Below are 22,131 nucleotides of genomic sequence, written 5' to 3'. Positions count from 1 at the left end.
ACCTCTCTGTATACTAAATCTTTTTATAATATTGCTTTGGTCACTTCCTCTTATCTCGTTCCACTCTCTCCCTTCCTTTATACTCTTCTGTAAACAAAGTCGAGAAATCCCCCTACGGCTCCATTTGGTTCAGTTTTTCTTTCAGTTGATTTAACCGAGCATTTTACTGTGTATTGTACAAAATGAAGAAAAACGGGGCTTGGTGCGTGCGTGCGTGCGTACGTACGTGTGTGTAGGCCTACACAGTAGAACTATAGTTTGGAATATAGCAAATTCTACCACAGGTCGTTTCGAGGAAGCAATCTGATTGGTTGAAACAGCCTTCTAGCCACCAGCACTGTTCACCACCTAATCAAAACAAAGAATTCAGCTGCTATGTTCTCCCAGAGCGCTAGCAAACTCGGTGGCTAGGCTAGCTAGTTTCTTGGGAAGGTTGTGGTCGTAGTGACTACATCTGTCATTAAAAAAATATATTCTTTCAGCGATTTTAATAGTTTTAAGGGTAACTGTGGTAGAATTGCAATATTACACTCGAGGGTGTGGGTTAACGTGATTATTGCCACTTCAGTGATGCTTGCGGAACTCGACTCCGTCTCGTTCCTGACCGCATCACTGTCGTGGCAATAATCACGTTAACCCACACCCTCTCGTGTAATATTGCTTAAGTGTTTCAGTCTCCCCAGTAACTCCCTTTCCTTTCAGATATATCAATATCACAATAATTTAACTTGATTGCGATTAATTAATTATTTAATAAACTGGCTATTTTCATTATCATTTTACAATACAAGGCAAATGTTTAATCAGACTATATTTGATTATAAATGTTGATTTGTTGATTATATAAGACAAACAAATTATAATACAATAAATAACCCGCTTCTATTAAACTTTAATAGAAGCGGGTTATTTATTGTATTATATTTTGTTGTCTTATATAATCAACAATTCAACATTTATTAAACAATAATATGAGCGAGAGTGGGTTATTGGTTCTGAATATCGGTTTTGGCTACAGTATATTTTCGGTTAATTGCCCAGCAGCCCTGCGGCTCATAAACTCTCTCACTCTCTCCAAACGTACCCAGCATCCCTCTCTCCATCCATCCCTCTCTCTCTCTCTCTCTCTCTCTCTCTCTCTCTCTCTCTCTCTCTCTCTCTCTCTCTCTCCATCCCTCCCTCCATAACTGGCCTGCTTCCCGGCTCCTGCCAGTAGGCGTATGGCTGGAACACTCTGCTCCTCTCTGCGTATAGTCTCCGGTTACCTCGCCCTGGGCCTGGGCCGGCCCGTGCACTGCACTGCACCGGGGCCGGCCAGCGCTGCTCCGTGACAGAGCCAGCCAATGGTGAGAGTAACAAGAACCTGGAGTCATTATGCTGTTCATGAGCCGTGTCCAAACCAACAGCATTTACGGCACCTGTAACACACCGGCTAATCCGCCCGACACCTCCGACCAAATAAACACTGCTAATGCCATTCCAAACATGCACGCACACACGCACGGAGACACACACACACACACACACACACACACACGCACACGCACACGCACACAGACACACTAGCTTTACACATCTCTTCACTGGTCTCTCAAGGGTACTATGAGGAGCAAGCATACAAAGATGGTTGTACAGTAGGCCTATACTTGACATTCCGGCTGACCAATCACAGCGGCCGATAAGAAATCCATTAATAAAATGTGATGAATGGCCTTTGCTCGATGGAGGAATCCCCCCCGAGGCTGTGTGGCACAGTAAAAGTACAACATTCACTCCCGCGCACGCGCATGTCCCAGACCCCGTTCTAACTCCACAAAAAAAAAAACACCACCTCTGTCCGACCCATCAGTCAATGCCAAGGCCCAAATCAGTCAAAATAAATCCAATAAGCCAAAACGCAGGCCCTTACGTTTAATTACAGGAATCGGGGGATATTGGAGCAGGGCGCTCCCTGCCAACACACATACAAGGCCCTTTATATGGACGAGCACATGAACTAATTGCAGAGTCGGTGATTATATAATTTAACTGTATTTAACCACATTAGTAGAACAGGGTGCATTACCGGGAGTGGACATAATCCTCGAGAAGAGGAGATATATATAATTGAATAATTTGTGATACACTGGCCTGATAAGGAGCGGAGCGGGGTAAAGGAAGCGAACCTCCGCACGTTGGTAGCAATTCCTTGCCATAGTTCTCTCATTAGGCCATTTTGACCCGAGACCAAATTCTACAAAATGTCTTCCAAATCCTGACAGTATCAGTATCAGTTCAGTGGTGCTCAAATATTTTCATGTCAAGGACCCACAGAATTACCTGCATTTGGCCACGGTCCCCCATCTGAAAATATGTTGTTCCAGGGACCTCCCCAGAAGCAAATATTTGAGTTAAAAACGATCACTGTGAAAGAATATTATATTCAAAGATTTGCGCCACCTTTTCAGATCTACAAGCTCCTATAGCGCGGCACAGAGAGCTTGTAGACCTGCTATTTTTATCAACAGCTAAAGTTTTAAGTAATGTTTAAAGTGGCTGAAAGCTATGAGGTGACAAGGATGCGTCCTCGGGTCTAAATGGGTTAGCCTTTGTCAAAGACGTCCTTGTGGAGTCCGTGCCTCGGGCCAGGGGGAACGCTGTAAAAACCCCTTGTGGAGTCCGTGCCTCGGGCCAGGGGGAACGCTGTAAAAACCCCTTGTGGCGTCCGTGTCTCAGGCCAGGGGGAACGCTGTAAAAACCCCTTGTGGCGTCCGTGCCTCGGGCCAGGGGGAACGCTGTAAAAACCCCTTGTGGAGTCCGTGCCTCGGGCCAGGGGGAACGCTGTAAAAACCCCTTGTGGCGTCCGTGCCTCGGGCCAGGGGGAACGCTGTAAAAACCCCTTGTGGCGTCCGTGCCTCGGGCCAGGGGGAACGCTGTAAAAACCCCTTGTGGCGTCCGTGCCTCGGGCCAGGGGGAACGCTGTAAAAACCCCTTGTGGCGTCCGTGTCTCGGGCCAGGGGGAACGCTGTAAAAACCCCTTGTGGCGTCCGTGTCTCGGGCCAGGGGGAACGCTGTAAAAACCCCTTGTGGCGTCCGTGCCACGGGCCAGGGGGAACGCTGTAAAAACCCCTTGTGGCGTCCGTGCCTCGGGCCAGGGGGAACGCTGTAAAAACCCCTTGTGGCGTCCGTGCCTCGGGCCAGGGGGAACGCTGTAAAAACCCTTTGTGGCGTCCGTGTCTCGGGCCAGGGGGAACGCTGTAAAAACCCAGAGTGTCAACCTCAGTGGTGGGAAAGTAACAAAGTACATTTAAACTTTGCGCTGTAACTTAAGTACAATGTTGAGGTTTTTGGACTTGAGTATTTCCAATGTCCAGTTACTTCTACTCCACTACATCTCAGAGGCAAATATTGTACTTTTTACTCCACTACATTTATTTGAAAACTTTAGTTATTACTATTTGTAGATTTTGATCGTTATGACAAAACATGCAATAATCACTTCAGCCGGTCAGCCCTACAGTATATATATATTTCGGTCATTTAATTGAACATAGCCGAACCACAAGCGGCACATTGTGAACTTGTAGATCGGCTATCTTAAAAAGATTTTACTTGTACTTTTAACATTTGGTACTTTAAATACATCTTCATGTCAATACTTTTGTACCTTTAGTCAGTATACATTTTGAATTCCGGACTTTTACTTGTAAGTATTTCTAAATTGCGGTATTGGTACTTTTACTATATGTAAAACCTTTGAGTACTTTTTCCACCACTTATTAACCTATATAACTCTGAGTGTACCGATGGGACAAAGGAACAGTGAGGATTTCACTGTGCGCCGCCTTATAGCGAGTGAGAAGACTGCAGCGACGGCGTTCCCATGCAGGGAGTCCTGGGGTCAAATGGTCGGCGACGGCCAAGATACCGATGGTGGTTTTTGCATGGCGGGGGGGTCTTCTCGTTCTTGGAAATTACGCGTCGAATCATAACAACCGGGATCGAAAAAGGGCGCCGTTCCATGTTTAGTCGGATCATTCCAAACCGCGCACTATTGGGACTTGTGAACTGGGGTTTTATATTCCGTTTATGTTACGATAAAACCCAGTGCTAGTACTAGTAATAATAAGAACAACGGTAACAGTGACTATGATGACAACGGTGATATCATCAATGATGATTAGTGTTGATGAGCAACAGGCAGGTCTCTCCAGGCCAGGGAGAGGAGCACAGAGGTCTCGCAGGCGGAAGTGTGGATGAGCGGCCAACAGACCCAGGACATGTGGCTGGGGGTCAGAGGTCAACTCACCCTTATTTATGCTCTCCCCCCGCACTGTTGCACACAGGAAGTCCCAACACACACACACACACACACACACACACACACACACACACACGCATGCACGCACGCACGCACGCACGCACACACGCACACACACACACACACACACACACACACACACACACACACACACCCCGTCATGCACGCACACACACCAGAAACATTCACTGTCACTCCTCCAGGGCCTGACCCATGCAGTAACAGTCCCCCAGGCAACAGCCGTGCGTTCTCGGCACAGCGATGACCTGCTTCTGGAGCTTGTAAACACCGGCCACCCAGCGAGAGGGAGAAGGTGGTGGTGTGTGCGTGTGTGTGTGTGTGTGTGTGTGTGTCAGTATTGCGGCTGCTGTCGTCCAGCGATCGGTCATGTTCTGCCCTGACCCACAGAACCTGGAGCTGGGACCTGAAGCTGGAATAACATGGTCAGCCCTACAACATAAACACTGCGCTGTGGTGAAGGAGGAACACCCTGCTGCTGCTACAACAACCAACAACATTACTGAGACGGATAGAAAATATGTTTTCTTTTTTTTTTTTTAAGTCTGAAATTTCCTAAAACTAGATTTTAGGTTCGGGACAACAGCTCTAACAGCATGGATTTGAATAAAATCCAGGACATTTCAGGACAGCTCACATAATAGGTTTATTGGTCGGTCACAAAAAAATCCAATGGCTTGTTTCCACTACTGTGGTCTATAAACATTCAAACGACGTAAGACAAACAACAGACTAGAATAGTTTGTGCTTTTATTGTTTTACGGCAAAAAGGGGAGGATTTGTGCACTCTCACATTTCAATTATAACAACTTGAACCTCCGCATTAATATTCTGGGGGGCACAACAAAATGGCAGATCTCCAACACGTGAAAACAGACAAAGTATACAGTTCAAGTCTCGTTGTCAAAAACTAAAGGGTTTAAGTGGTTAACGCTCGTGTGCAGCCGATTGGTCAGCGTTGCAACCGTCAGCCCAGTCAGTGGTTCCTCCTCATGGTGCTCATGCAAACGAGCCTCCGGCCGAAGGAGGAAGTGTACGGTATATATACCTGTGAACCGGTTCACCTGGCGCACGCCCCACCGCACGTGTCTCTGACTCACCACACGCACGCATGCACACACACACACACACACACACACACACACACACACACACACACACACACACACACACACACACACACACACACACACACACACACACAGGTCAGCCTGAACGCTGTGAGCTCAGGTTATTTGTCGTGTGCCAGAGGTCTGATGCTATCTGCGCCATGTGCATTACACACACACAGTCACACACACACACACACACACACACACACACACACACACACACACACACACACACACACACACACACACACACCAGATCACATTTGCATACCTGGGCTGGGCTGGGCTGGGCTGGAGCCCTCTCCCCCTTCACCCTAAAACCATGAGTGATAATTGAACTCTGATAATGTACCAATGGACCAGTGAGGGTCACTCAGAATTTTGAGTGTGAGTAAGCATACAGTATGTCCTTATTATGACCAAGACTGTACATAATATACAGACTTTACAGGTCAGGTATATATTTCTCACTATCCACTGTGGACTGTCTGTTCTGTTCTGTATTACCCACACTACTGGGGGTAGGATTGTACATTTTGTTATTTATACCTGTTAACCCATTCTGACCGGGCACCCATTTTGGTGTTAGCATCATGTTATGCTTTACCTATTGAAAAATAGCAGATCTACAAGCTCATATCGCGCCACCGAGTGGCGCGATACGAGCTTGTAGGTCTGTTATTTTTGAAAAATTCGAAGAACGACTGACATTTTTAGAATCTGATCTCAGGTCAGAATGGGTTCATCAGACCAGTGTGTGTCCAGTGGAAACCTCGTATGAATCTGATCTCAGGTCAGAATGGGTTAAAAGTTCCTTCGCCAAACTAATTCCCAGGCAGTCCATCGATGGCTCAAGCAAGGCCTCTGTAGCATACCTACATGGTTTCTGGAACTTTCTGCCATCTAATTCCTGTATGACACTACATGTCTGCTTACTCTTGTTTTCTTTTTAATAATTATTTGTTACTCCCGGCTGTATTTCTATTTCCGGATCTATTGCATTCGCACACATCTGTTCTGTAGGCTAAGTATATACTGCTGATTAATTGGATTCAGCATGCGGCACTCCGCAATTCCAAACGCACATCCACCACAACTCTGACCGCGGATTAACAACACATTTGTTTCAGAAGTCGCCGAGCGAAACACAAATGTTCTTTTTAGCTTACCAAAATGTCCCTCAATAGGTCCATTCAAAGCGAACATTTTGCTCGTCCAGAGTTAGCCGAGATAAGCTGCTGTGGGACAGAGCATTGATTATGTGCGGGACGTGTTTCATACTGAATGATGCCGGGGTGGCGTTAGATGGAATAACAGTGTGATGACTGTTCAGACTCCATGCCCAGACACAGGGTTTCATTAATGACCAGAGCTCTGGTCATGAACTTGTGGCCCCGTCGAATAATGAACACAGTTGTGGATCTGTCGCAGAAACAAAACAAAAAAACCCCAAGAAAATCTCTAAATCGCCATATATGCTCAGAACGGTGTCTTATAAGTCACTCTGTTAAGATTATGCAGATTTGCGTTACCGTATTGCCTTCACGTGTCTATCTACTGGGGGGTGGTTCATGTAACCCATGAGGGCCTGAACAGATGTGTGCACCGGGACTGGCTGTGCGTGTGTGTGTGTGAGGCTCCAGATGTGGTTTGGCACCTGTAGATAGGGCTGTCAGCGCTGAAGGGGACCGCTAGCAGCAAGGACACTAGAGCCTGTCCAGGCAAACACAGATGCACGGGGTCACACAGGACCGCCATTGTGCGGAAACCAATCATAAGACATACACACACGCGTACACACACACACACACACACACACACACACACACACACACACACACACACACCTGGGATGCAGCAAAGTGCTACTATGTGGAACTGAATAGCGTTTTTAAATAGCACGGTCGGTCGGCAGCTGCTGTTTAGCTGTCGTTGACCACGCCAGCGGTATAGCAGCGCAGCGCGTGCACCGGGTGAACGGCCGACCGCGGTGGAGAGTTATAGGTCAGAGTAGAGGCTGACTGACCTCTGTATGTTATGTGCACCACCGGCCTGAAAAGAAATGCCACTAATGTCATGCGTCACCGATTCCACGGAGCCGCGCTATATTTTGCAAGGAGAATTTGTTGCATTTTTGCCTGCATAATGACCTCCATCGGCCATGTGACACGGAGCTTTGAGCACGTTCACAATTCCTCAACACGTCAAATGAATTTTCGCTTAAATATGTGCCGTGCTGAAGATGTTAGCAGGCCTTTAGAGGCATGAATCCATGTCTTGTCCAAAGCCAGATGTGGCTGACGTAAAAGAAGTCTATTTCTGGTCAGAGGGCTAATATGGAAAGACAGTTTGAATCCCTTTATAAACCAGTTTATAAAACATCTTCGTCGACAGCTGCTGTTTTTCAAGTGCTAATTACGGATCAAATCGCTGATTGAATCAAGAGAAAGAGGAGAGCTGTCCACGTGTGGCCAGTGGAGCTGCATGTTGTTGTCAAATACAAAAAACAAATGGCTCCCTCAACAACTCTCAGCCAATACATAATTGATTATAACACATTCATAGGAATAAAAAAGAAAGAAAAGCTGCCTCCTGGACAGGCAGCTTGAGGTCATGTTTGGCCAGGATTCTCAAACCAACTCGGTGATAATTCAATTTCTACCAGAAAGATGTCAAAAATGAATCTCCCCCCCCCGCCTTTAGCAGTTCATTGATGCTCAAATTAGTTTGGAACTCACGCAATCACATTGGTCTTTGTTGTAAACAAAAACAGAGGTTAAAAGACTCTGTGATACACATCCTCGGGACAAAGAGATATGTATTCTCACGCTTAGTGTTTGCTGAAGCATTGTAGACTACGCATCACTTGATGACAGTTGCCTGTCTCATTATTGTCTTGTCGACTCTTGTCATTACAATGTGGCATGCTTACGTAAGGAGAAAGTCCAATGCTCTTAATTAAGCCAGTTGTGGGTAGAAGGGCTCGGTGCACAACAGTGCAGGGACAAAGGAACATAAAAAGAAAAATACCTGCATGGGCACTACCCAATTAAAATGCTGCAGCACTCGACTGGCTCTGCTGCATGTTTTATTAATTTGCAGCGGTGGCTGACGTTTTGACTTGCGTTTGTTCGGGTAGTCTCCTTTGAAGTGCCCGAGTATTTTTCTTAATAGTCTCACTATGTGAGTCATGTTTGTCTAGTCTGCTCATTATCCTCCTGTATGTCAAATGTGGTCACGCTATTGTTCTACGTCTCTGCACCAAAATACCTAAACAAATTCCTCTGATGATAATTTGACTTAAGTTTGCTGTGCAGAGGTCATGAATGATTGAGGTGACGCAGGGAGGTGGCTTGCAGATCAGAGCCGAGGTCAGGTCAGATCAAATCACTACATAAATGAATTCAAAATGATTTCGCGACATCGCGACTGAGTGTGGGCGGCGAGAGCATTCCTCCATAGCTCAATGCCCAGAATGCAGATGTCAGATATCCCCGGCCCCACTCCACTCCACTCCACTCTACTCCACCACCCCACCACAGCACAGCCCACCGCACCGCACCCCACTCCATCCCTGGTCTCCCCTCCTTTGATTTATTCATTTTGTGTGTTGGCGAGCTCAACAGGACAATGGTGTCATTCATAACTGAGGCTGTGCACCCCCCTCCCCCCCTCCCCAGCCCCCCACAACACACACACGCACACACACACACACACACACACACACGCACACACACACACACACACACACACACACACACACACACACACACACACACACACACAGCACACGCACACACAGCCACCCCTCACCCAGCAGGACATGCTGATAAGATCCACTGCATGGCAACGCTGTGGCAGGGGGAATGGTGAAAGTGTCTCTGCTTGGGACAGAACAACAGAAAGGGAGACCAGCGGATGCTTAAGCAAAGGAATAGATACACATACAGTATTATATAGGCTAATATAATATAAAATATGTCACACCTAGTGTGAAGTAAGCGGTGCCTCACACCCATCCAGGTGTTGCAAATACTTCTAATTAAAGACCAGACAGGCTGCTGCTGTCTCTCTCCCTCTCTCATTAGTGTAATAGTTGCAGCTTTGTATTTCAATCAGTTGCAGCTGTTACATACATACATGCATGCATGCACATACACACATATATGTATACAAAGTCAGATGTAAATATTATCAGGTGCAAGAAATATACACACAAATATAACCAGTAAGCGACCTGGCGCTTTGGCATGGGGGTTCAGATCAACATGGAATTAATTCTGTATGGAATGTCAGAACAGGTCAGCTCCATACAGTATATGGAGATCTAAGTGTGGTAGTGGGGACATTCTCTTGAGTGTACAGGGTTTGATGAGGGCCCGTACCTTAATTTTCAGGCCTGTTGAGAACTCTAGTTTTCGCCGGCTGCCGGGCGCGGCCGCACTAATAACTTTGGGGCAGGCCCATATAGAGTTTGATATATATGTATAAGTCAAACGAGTTGTAGATGAGTTGCTGGCCAATATTGATGACATCAGGGATCTCCGTACATGGGCTTAACTGCGGCAGCAGGTCGCATTTACTATGACACGTGATGTGTGTGAGTCCTGGGCACCATATATGGGGGCTATCTGCATGCATGGGGATTTTGAGTGATACACTGACGAACAAAATGTACGATTTCACAGGGCGAGGTCGCGTGCACGCATCTTCTGACTGCTGGGCGAGCGCTGGCACTTTGGCATGGGGGATCAAGGGAGGGTCAGATCAACATATGGAATGAATTATGTGAATTGAATTATGTACTGGCTATATATGGAGTGTGTCTTTAGTATACAGGGTTTGATGAGGTCAGATCAACATATGGAATGTCAGAACAGGAAGGCAGGGTGGGGTTGGATCAACATATGGAATGTCAGAACAGGTCAGCTCCATATTTGGAGATCTAAGGGTTTGAGGTTTGACCTCAGATGTACAGTTGCTGGCCGGCTCCATATATGCAGATCTAGGTGATGATCCAGTATTCTTCATGTATGGTTATCCAGGGTTAGATGAGTCGTGATCTTCATATATGGAGATGACCAAATATGGTGGCGTGACGTGTCACGAAGCGTGATGGAGTGACAACCATATGAGATCTAAAGGTCTCCATGATGTCACGTGATGTCACAAGATGTCGGCTAACGAGGCTTGACCATATATGGAGGCGTGATGTCACGAGGCGTTACCATATATGGAGGCGTGATGTCACGAGGCGTTACTATATATGGAGGCGTGATGTCACGAGGCGTGACCATATATGGAGACATGATCATACGAGGCGTGACCATTATATGGAGGCATGGGTGACTAAACTAACAGGCGAGAGATGCAGGTTTTCATAGTAAATGCGACTTACGGTCGCAATAAGTTAAGAAGAGTGATGGGTTGGTCAGAGTCTGATCACTGTATATACTATCTAGGCCTTTAACCACTATAAACTTCATTGATCTGAGTCCCTCTCCTTTTTCCCTCTACACCAAAATATCTTGGCTGCAAATAGTCAATCTACAAGGCGATGTATTGTGAGCCTTGTGAGCCTAAAACTCACCCCCTGAACAGGGCTGCTAAAGGTTCAAGTGATTAACCGCATTTGATGCTCTATAAACCATAAACCGTGTAAATAAATTGCAATCTAAACGTGAAATGACAGCAAAGTCAAATCCTGGAACTTGCGCATGACATTCAAAGAGCAAACATTCCCTGTGGGAGCGCTGCAGAGGTGAGCGGGGTTACAAGTATGGGGGTGTTTCAGCAACAGCTGAAAGGGATGTTTAACGGTCCCTCGCCACTTATAAACTGATGTCAGAACACGCAAAGTCATGTTCCACGCAAGCTGTCAAAAAAAAAGAGTAATGGGAAATAAAAGGAAAGTGAAGTGTATATTGAAATGCCAATTCTCAGTATGGTATACAATCGGTATTCAGTAGCACTGCTGGCAATGTTTGGTTGGTACATAAGTCCCTCTCCAGAGGGGATTATTCAACAGGCACACATCAAAATGGAGCAACGGGGTGTGGGAGGAGAATGTGGAATAGGAATAGAGGGGAACAGAGCTAGAGGGAGTGAAGGAGGAGAGAGGAGAGTAGGCAAATGACGAGGGGGTGAGCAGGGGTCAGGTTGTTGAGTCTCTCTCTCTCGCTCTCCCTCTCTATCTCTCTCTCTCTCTAAGGCGGACTGCATGGTCAAGGCTGTGGCTCAGAAAGACGGTCTTTCTTTTTTTGCCAGGCCCTCTCTCTAATGCAATTGAAACAAATTAGTATAATTATGCTCCATATTGCAGATTGAGGAGGCAATGTGGGCTGTGGGATGAGGACGGGGGATGGAGGGGTGGGGGGCTTAGCCAGCGTGGGTATTTGCTGACGGGAATAACTAATTCATTGGCTACTTTTGCTATTTATCAGAGTACATTCTTGCATTTATGACATTACTGCTAATCGAATAAAGAGGCCCAGGAATGCCACATCTCTCTCTCTCTCTCTCTCTCTCTCTCTCAAAATGTGATTCTGCTAATGTGAAAATGACTCCTCCTCAACTCAAGCCCACTGGGCCCTTCCCATCAGCCATGCTCCTGCCGCGCTGCCCAGCCGCCCGATAACATGCCGCATGGGCAGAGGAATCCGATATTGAGCTGTCTGGGCCGTGCCATTGAGGCCTTTAGTGTTAATGTTAATTCCAGTGCCTTTGTGTTTCAACACACAACAACAGCTGTGCGTACACCGAAACACATGTGAGTGCACTGGAGAGGACAGATCCATCATCCGGGTTCCAGTCCGAGACATCACATATGTCCCCCATTTCTGACACATTTATGGGGGGAAATATGTTAAAAAGGAACGGCGCAAAACAAATCCATGTCAATAATATATTTCCGCGCTTGATGTTGGCTCTGGACTTCTGAGGGAAAGCAGAAGAGGGGTTCTTCCAAGCCTAAACCAGAAGTATGCATTTGCGACCGCAGTTTGCCTGAACATGGTTTCAGGGCTCTGATCCACCATTAAGTACGCAACGGTGACAGTAATTAAAGAGCGCTGCATCGAGGGGTCAAAAGGAGGTGTAGAGCGATGGACAAGAGGGGGCCATAATTCAAGTCGTGATGCAGCAGGAACATTTTGTAAATGAACAAACGATAACGATGCTAATATCCGGGATGTTAATCATATCCAGATACAGTATAGGGAGCGAATGACATGGACGTGGATGCTCCAGGTGGGCCGTTCAAGTGACCTGCATCATGGGGACAAACGAAGGTCTCCCTCCCGCGAGGTCGCGAGCTAGAGAGCTCCTCTTCTCTCCGCCCCTTTCCTCTCTCTCTCTGTGTGTCCGTCCGTCCGTCCGTCCGTGACCCCACCCTGCAGAGAGACAGTCCGTCCGTCCGTCCGTCCGTGACCCCACCCTGCAGAGAGACGGAGGGAGCAGTCGGGGGTGGAAGAACACCATTTGATCCCTGCTCCGGGGATCGGCAGGCCTACTCATCATCTATATCCTGTTTGGGAAGGCAGCCGTTTGAAAGCCATCTGCTGCTCGGTCCCAGCGGTATCGTCACAGACGTATGAGAAGAGAGCACGCGAGAGAGGGATCAACCGCTGAGCGACCATACCTTTCATACACGCAGGGTTCCATTGGTATAGAATAAAGAGAAGAGAGCACGCGAGATTGATCAACCACTGAGCGACCATACCTTTCATACACGCAGGGTTCCATTGGTATATAGAATAAAGAGAAGAGAGCACGCGAGATTGATCAACCACTGAGCGACCATACCTTTCATACACGCAGGGTTCCATTGGTATAGAATAAAGAGAAGAGAGCACGTGAGATTGATCAACCACTGAGCGACCATACCTTTCATACACGCAGGGTTGCATTGGTATAGAATAAAAAAAGGACGGGAGACATTTTCTTAACCACTCAACCGTCAAATTGTCGATCTAGAACCTTCCGCATGCTTGTAGCTTTGTGAGCTTGTTTTGCCATTTTATTATTTTTATTTATAAAAAGGCCCAAAATAGGGACGCCATGCAGGATTACATTTCTAATTAAGCTCTTTGTTGTGATACCAACAAAAAGACATATTCCAAAAAGAAATACAAACTTTTCCAGAAAGGAAATTCTGCAACAACGATCATGACCAGAGAGAGGATATTAATTAAAGCAGAGGCATGGTCATAGCCCCCCCCGCCATAGCCCCCCCCCCCCTCCCCATCCCCCAACAGCAAATCCAACCCCCACATACACGTCTGCCTATTACATTTGCAATTATGGTCCCGGTTGTGGTTGTTTCTTCTTTTGGGTGAAAAGGAAAAAGTAAAACAAATTGTGACCATGAATATATGAAAGGGAAACTGAATACATGAATGCATGTTCCAATGTAAATTCTCAGCACCCGCGGTACACATCATGTACGTCCACCCACACGTCCACTGATCATATATTTATCGTCAGCCTTGTGGGAAAATGTCAGGTCAAAAACCAGATGATGCCTGCCTTGTAGTCAATTATTGTATGATTGCACAAAAGAACACGTACGCACGCACGCGTGCGAGCGCGCGCGCGCACACACACACACACACACACACACACACACACACACACACACACACACACACACACACAATGTAAAACAAAAATTAAAGTCAGACGTGAATGACCGTTTTATAAGGGAATCTCAAATTGAAATTAGATAGATAAAAGGCGAGTAAATTAAATGAGTGTCAAATTTGATTATGTCCAGAAGAAAACTCCTACTGCATCTGAACCACACAGATGTGTTTCCAAACAACAAGCACACTGCCCACACAACACAAGAAAATGAGTGACGCAGAGAAAAGACCAAATCTGGTTCATTTCTTTTTCAATTATCTTTTTTGTTTGTTTTAGCCTACTTTTAGTCCCAAACCGGATTAAGTGTAGATTTATTTGAAAATGTCTCTGTTAGCACAGTTTCATGTGGTACATAATTTATTTGTCAGTGATCCATTGCAATGTGGCAAATTAGTATATTACATTTCTTTTGACAAGCAGGAATGCGTGATAAGCATTAGCCTTTGGTTTAAAATTGGCAAGTGCTGACCTTTTTTTAACACGCTCAGGCGCTGAAAGATGCCACGTATTTTTCTGTTCTTAATTTAGTCTAAGAGGTGGACATCACTCCTCTAGAGACCACCGGATGTGGTTAGGAATGTGCAACAGTGTTGATTTCGTCGACTAAAACTAAGGCGAATTTTTTTCGGCGACTACCTTTTTCCACTGACGAAAACTAAATGGAAACTAAATAAAAAAACTAAGCTATGATGACTAAATATACTGACAATGTCGTCAACAAATAAAAACTAGACTAAAATGCTAGGAAGGGACTAGTGGACAAGAGATCCAGTATAAATCATTTTACAATTAGCTGCATGCTGAAAATAGCAGATCTACAAGCTCACAACGTGTCGCGCTGCGACGCATTGTGGGCTTGTAGATTGGCTATTTTCAGCAAGTGTAAAAAACTGTCTATGACGGCATCAAGGCCCGCCAAAATACATTTCGTCGATTTAGTCGACTAAAGTCTTATGACATTTAGTCGACTAAAACTAGACTAACACTAAAACATTCCGGGTGACTATAAAATGTGACTAAATGAAAACTGTTCAAGAGACTATGACTAAAACAAAAATCAAAATTTGCTGCCAAAAACAACACTGATGTGCAAGGATGTCTTGCTTGTGTGCCTTTGGTTTCACATACAAGTCAGGCATCCCTGGCAAACGTTCCAATAGAAACCCACTGGACTCCTGATGTATCAGGACCGTGTAGTCGTGTACCCAGCTTTCTTCAGTATTTACAGTTTTCAATACTTTTACCTCTAACCTCACTACATCATGACCAGAGAGAGGATATTAATTAAAGCAGAGGCATGGTCCATGGACCCCCGCCACTACCTCTAACCTCACTACATCTCACCTCACTACCTCTAACCTCACTACATCTCACCTCACTACCTCTAACCTCACTACATCTCACCTCACTACCTCTAACCTCACTACATCTCACCTCAATACCTCTAACCTCACTACATCTCACCTCACTACCTCTAACCTCACTACATCTCACCTCAATACCTCTAACCTCACTACATCTCACCTCAATACCTCTAACCTCACTACCTCTAACCTCACTACCTCTAACCTCACTACCTCTAACCTCACTACATCTCACCTCAATACCTCTAACCTCACTACATCTCACCTCACTACATCTAACCTCACTACCTCTAACCTCACTACATCTCAGTTACGTTGTGGACACACTCACCACTTCAGGCCTATATATTTCGGTCCTTTGAAAATTGCAGATCTGCGCAAGCTCACGTAGATCTGCAATCTTCTGAAGATTCTTTTCCCCAACTTGTGGAATGGGACATTCCGCACAATGCACTAATTTTACTTTAGGTACTTTAAGTATATTTTGACAGTTTCCATCACTTTGACTGAATGCCACAAAAATAATCTAAAGTGAATGCTCTCCAACAAGCAGGACATTTGGAAGCAGTCAAAGTGATTGTGGAATTTAAAATCTGTGCAATTCACGCATGTAAAACAAATCTAAACAATTTGTAGCAGCTAATTAGTTACCGTGAAGCAGTTGTATTAATAGGAGAAGTATTAAAAAAAATTCTATTTGGCAAGAGAAACAGACAGAGTGCTTTGGTGAGACTAGTGGGTGGTGAAAGAGTAGAATAATCCAGTAATGAGTAATGAGCTCCTGGATGTTTCCACAGAAATACTGATTTTTAACACTTAAATGTAGTGTTTTTGGAAGACAACTAGGCAGGATTTATACCAGTAATACCCAATGATCATTAGTTAAGAGGAACTATGGCCGCTTATACAAAGTTCAGTTCTTTTCGGGAAAAGGTTTTTGCTGAATATACTGTAAGTAAAATATAATTATATTGTGAAAAGAGTCAAACTTAATATCAAACTAACTTTTACCAATGTGTTTACAGTAGTACAGTACTTTACGTACTGCAAAGAACAAGGTTTTTTAAGCACACTTCATATGCTTCAAGTATATATAGGCTTATACCCTATATGAAAAAGATGGCTCATTCCAAGAACATATACCAGATAACAAGACTGCTTCAAGTAAAATAAACTATTTTGACTGGATCAATTAATAACAATGTTGATATAACTCCGGTCAAAAACCAGATGATGCCTGATTATAGTCAATTATATGAATGATTGCACTAAATCTGCTGAAGTACACACTTCTTGTGTGTGCGTGCGCTCACATACAGTGACAAAGCTGAGCATCACGCATCAAAAATAGCCGACCTACAAGCTCACAATGCATCCCATCCCATCCACGAATAGCTTTCAGGTCTGTCATTTTTGGCGCGCCACGCCGTCGCACGATGGAGCATAAATTAGGCAAAAAGCTACAAAAAGAAACAATAAGAAAAATAAATCTCAAGACAGACATGAATGAGGGAATCGTCACATCCAAATAAGATAGATAAAAGGCAAGTAAATGAAGTGAATGACAAATTTGATTATGACCAGAAGACTACTGCATCTGAACCACACAGATGTGCTTTCAAACAAGAAACACACAGCCCACACAACAAGACGATGATGAGTGACGCACAGAAAGAGATCACAGTTAACTTTTTATTATTATTATTTTTTTGTTTTATTTTCAATTCCAAACAGGGTTAAGTGTAAATTTAGTTGGACATGATTAGATTCATGTGGGTCGTATCGTATGAATCAATCCATTGTACTGTAGTGTGTCAAATTTGTATATCATAAAAAACGTTTGACCAAGCAAGAATGTGTATTAGCCTTTTTAGGTTTTAAATTGGCCAGAGTTTCACAATCTTTTCAGTTCAAAGAACTAAAGACAGTAACTAAATAATTAAGTTTGGTTCTTGGAAAAAAGTCAGTTTAGCAGAATATTAGGAAAATGGCTCTTGTTAGTGAGTCGCAAACGTTTACAATAATGACTCATTCCAAGAACTTAAGTAAAATAAACCATTTCGAGTCGACTAGATCAATTAATAATAATGTTTATGTACGCTCTCTGTCTCTCTGTGTCATTGTGACCAATTGGGTTAGAATTGGCAACATAGAGATTTACACCAATCACATGTAATAAAAAGGGGGGTGGGGGGGGGGGGCTGTCAGGGCTCATAATGTGGTCCATTAGTCAGTCACAGAGGAGAGGGAGTCAGCTCCCTCAGGAAGCAATTAGCTGGGCTGGAGCAGTGGCTAATAAAACACTCGAGGCCAGGGGACCCCACTCTGTGTGTGTGTGTGTGTGTGTGTGTGTGTGTGTGTGTGTGTGTGTGTGTGTGTGTGTAGAGAGAGGAATGTAGGGTTGCCATAGCTTGAATGGGAAACAGTGACACGGTAGCAGTCGAGTGACACTGTCAAGACTCGAGTGTCAACCTGCTTTACTGCAGCCATCGTTGCCTTCCAGTTTAAATCTGCACATTGCGCACATCAGTGGTGTAAAGTAGCTAAGTGCATTTATTTGAGCTTTCTTTATACTTTCTTTCTTTACACTTCTACTCTCACTGCATCTCTGAATCAAATGTTGAACTTTATACTCCACTGCATTTATTTGACAGCTTTAGTTTACTTTTATGTATTTTACACTGTGGTATACTTTTTACTCTCAAAATCTTGTACCACCACTGCGCACAATGCTCTTCAAGACGAACTCGAAAAACATATTTTTGCCCACCGGCATGTCTTAACCGGTCAAGTTATTGTAAGGCTATTATGTGAGGAATGTGTAGCTTCACCAGTACAGGAGGATGGCAGGCTACCATATTCCCATGGTGGAAGGCCCATGCCCTCAGCAGGGAGCCTGTAGCGTACAGGAGAATGGCAGGGTACCATATTCCCATGGTGGATGGCCCATGCCCTCAGCAGGGAGCCAGAGCCTGTACAGTCCCAGAATAATAGAGGCCAGCAGCCACTAAAACCGGATTTATATACTTATAGTTGCGTGCCCGTGTTGTGTACTGAAACTAGCAGATCTACAAGTCCACAACGTGTATCGCTGCGATGTGTTGTGAGCGTGTAGATCAGCTACTTTCGATGCACGACACCGCACGCAACAAAGTATAATCAAGCCCTTAAGAGGATCCCCCCCAAAAAAACCACCTCCTTTTTGTGGTGAGGGGAGTAGCGTTACATTAGGCCCTCAGCTCAGCATCCAGTCCTTGCCAAAGCCCCAGACAGCAGACACAACAAAACCAGCCTGTTTAGGAAACAAAGCCCAGGGAATGCCACTTCAAACCCTTTGCTGCGGGAAAGGACAGGGTGAGAAGAGATGGAAGGAGAGGAGAAAAAGACGAAGCAAAGGAGGTGGAGGAGGAGGAAGAAGATCTGGTGGTGGATTTAAGTGGAAGCATATTGACAAGCTGTAGACAGCAGACACTTCTCTACGTTCCGATGCCTAGTCCAGCTCCAAACGTTCTCTGAGGATCTGTTGAAAAGTTCAGTCGATGACCGCACACACTTGGGATCCACTCTTCCGCCCGGTGACGCTCCATTGCGCCTTGTTCACTACTAAAGCTGCCGTTTCCTTTTAGGATTTGGTAGAAGGTGATAACTTGTGAGCATCATAAATAGGAGTTCATCCGGTTCACTGGCTTGGCAAATATCACAGGCTTCTTCCCGAAGCTGCCATTCGTGCACACAACAAAACAAACTGCTAACGATTCCACTCTTAAAACGTCTCATACGTACGACAACACAATATGTTATATCTTTAACATAATCAACATTCATTAGCACCACTTTGCAAACTAACTCCTTCATTACGCTGGAAAACAAAATGTCAACAATAATGAAGAATAACGGCCGAACGAACGCAGCTGAAGGACTAATTTCTCACATTGAGTCACAGGGAATTAATCTCAGCCGTGGTTTTATTTCAAAGCATAAAAAACAGCAGACATGGCCCTGTGCATTCAGTTGCCCCGTTAGAGAGTTGGCCTTCTAGTTTTCCTTGAAACACTAAAAAGCTATTATGTGCCATGCAGTATGAATTAAAGCGGCTTGGTGCGTTCCCTTTGGACCACTATGGAGGAAATGAATGGTGTGGAAAATGAGGAGGCATAACTCCAATGACCTCCGTTAAATATGAGATGTAGGGAAGGACTTCTCCTGGAATGTCCACTGTGGTCAACCCAACAGATCCCTGACAAACATGATGTGCTTGCATGTGCATGCCAAATGCAATTAGCCACACCAGACACACACACAAACACAAAGGGATATTTTTTCAAAGTCGGATCTGAGCCCAACTGGCCAAACTCAGTTCAACATAAACAAGTCTTTACAATATAAGCCTTCCAGGAACCTAAATTAGAGAACGGGCTGAAGCAAAGCAGAGGGAAAAGACGATGGAACGCAGGTGCACCGTCAATCTCTCGTTTAAGAACCTGAGCATCATGCTTGTATTGATTGACCACGTATAGAATTCTTACAGTGTCTTGTTTACTGAAGATAGAGAATAACCAGACTGAATAGAGAAAGTAAAAAAAATAAAAAATAAAAAGCTGTTAAAAATACACACATTATTTATTGTATTTTGTATTTCGCTTGTAAGGCTGGGACTTTAACTGATTAATTACGATTGATGAATTAATTACAGAAACAAAAAATAACGCATTGTAATTGTGAGTTTGTGAGTTTGTGAGTTTAGCTCATTCATTGATTCACTCCTATACCAAAATCAGTTTTAATTAGATAATTCCCCTAATTATAATTCATGTAAAGCACTTTGAATTGCCTTTCTGTATTAAACGTAGTATACAAATAAACGTGAATTGTCTTGATTTAGATCAGTCACCTCTTACAGTAGGTTACAACATCACTAAGTTTAACGTCAAGGAACTTCCACTGCAACAACACAAGTGAGATACACTGAACATTATGTTAAGCCCCAAAGGGCTCTTCCTCTAAGAGAGGGTGGACAGTGATAGCTGTGGATCTCTCAGCTGAGGGCCCCAGCGGTGTGAAGTTGTTTATTGAGGGAAAACACCCGTGTGTGTGTGTGTGTGTGTGTGTGTGTGTGTGTGTGTGTGTGTGTGTGTGTGTGTGTGTGTGTGTGTGTGTGTGTGTGTGTGTGTGTGTACTGTACGTACAGTATGTGCATGTGCATCCGTGTACGTAGGCCTATGTGTTGTATCATACATGGAAACCGAGGTGTGTCCGGTCCACAGGCCAGATTCTCACACGCTGTGTGGTCTTGCTGCCTCCAGAGGTGTGGAGATGAACAACCTCACCCTTCGTCAACAGAAACAGGAGAGCGTGTTCCACGGAATCTTGGCGGAGCGCTGGCGTGCTTTTTGCTTTTCTTTTTTTCTCTTCCCATGCAGAGAATATTATGACTCAATGATGCAAGAGAGAGAGAGAGAGAGTGTGTGAGTGAGAGGAGGCAACCAGGGAGCTTCCAGGTCGTATACTCCCTGAGACCTGAGGGAATTCCAATGGCAGGGCCGGGATAGAGGAGATGAGTCAGCAGACGTGAGAACGAGGATGCTGCCACTACACGTCCGATGATGTCATGAGGACGAAGCACAAGATGAGAGGATTGATGATGTCATGAGGAGAGCACAAGATGAGAGGATTTGAGGAGGGAACGGGAAAGACCCACGGTGGTGCCGAGAGAGAGCAGCGAGAAGGTGTGGTCCGGGGCTGGGGGAGTTCTTCTACATACTGTGTAGCACATCCTCCTCGACTGCATGGAAGGAACAATCCGGGTCAAGCCTCTCTCCTCCTCCCCCCCCTCCTCCCCCCCCGTCCTTCCTCTCCTCCTGGCTGGCCTCGGGGTCTTCTGGCCTGGGCTCGGAGGTCTCCCCAGCGCACATGTTCACTCCGCGGGCAGCTTAGAGCGATTAGCCAGGCCTTCCCCTCTCTGACAGGTGCACCGTCACGCTCTCACACGGGCCAGGCGAAGCCTCCCCCCCCCCCCTCCCCCCCCTCAGGTCTGCCACTGCACCCGCTGCCATCCCTGACCCTGTCTGTCTTTGCATGCATGGAGACAAGCTCAGTGAGGTGGGCAGGCGCCCCATGCTGACAGTAACGAAGTACATTTACTATACTTACGAGTACATTTTTTGAGTATCTGCACTTTAGTCGAATATTTGTATTTTTTTGTGTGACTTTCACTCGGCTACATTTCACAAACAAATATTGTAGGCTACTTTTTACACTACTACATTTCTAGGAAGTGAAAGGGTACATTATGAGTTTATCCCTTAAGCCCTATTTCAAATCCTCCCATATTCAAATTGGATAATAGAGAGTATGCACATGTGTCACTTTTCCACTGGGACCCTCCTCATCTATAGAATGAGTGCCAAAACACTGAGCAGCATGTATGGCTTGTTGGCGTGTGGAAGCGCTCGTTGGAGCGGTCCTGCCTATACCACCTGTTTCTAAATCGCACATAATGCAGGACACAGCAGGACATTGCATTGTTGAACTCTGACACTTAGAAAGTAATCACCTTCACGGAATTTGTTGACAGAAAGTAGCTCATATACCATGTCTATGGTGGATTTTTATGACACGAATACTTTGCAGATAGAAAGAGGATTATTAATTCAAGCTTTCCGTACTGCAATGTTGGTGAGTTTAACGTCGTTTA

Source organism: Protomyctophum bolini, assembly GCF_963924005.1.
Source record: "Protomyctophum bolini genome assembly, chromosome: 11".
In the NCBI taxonomy this organism is placed as follows: Eukaryota; Metazoa; Chordata; class Actinopteri; order Myctophiformes; family Myctophidae; genus Protomyctophum; species Protomyctophum bolini.
Note: the sequence above shows the minus strand (reverse complement) of the source record.